Below are 396 nucleotides of genomic sequence, written 5' to 3' on the forward strand. Positions count from 1 at the left end.
CACTCCCCTCCAGCTGGCTGTATGGAAAGGAAATCGCCTGTCCCCTTCCCTCGCGCCTCTGTCCGCCTCTGTCCTCCTCTCCGCAGAACCCGGTTGTGTTGCTATGAGCCTCAGATCCAAAGTCGGCCAGCCTCTTGTTTCCGCATCACTTCCTTTGTGTTTATATGGTGTTTTGTCTGTGTTGCTGTTTAGAGTAAATAAACTGTTTATATAAAAAAAAGAAAAAGAAAAAGAAAAGGAACAGCTCTGGCTGGTTAGCTCAGTAGTTAGAGCATCCGCCTGAGGACCACAGGTTCTCATGTTTGATTCCTAGTCAAGGGTACATACCTTGTACCTCTGTTGTGGGTTTAATCTCTTGCCTCAGTGGGGGCTCATTCGAGAGGCAACCAATTGATG

Source organism: Myotis davidii, unplaced genomic scaffold, assembly GCF_000327345.1.
Source record: "Myotis davidii unplaced genomic scaffold, ASM32734v1 scaffold27, whole genome shotgun sequence".
Classification (NCBI taxonomy): Eukaryota; Metazoa; Chordata; class Mammalia; order Chiroptera; family Vespertilionidae; genus Myotis; species Myotis davidii.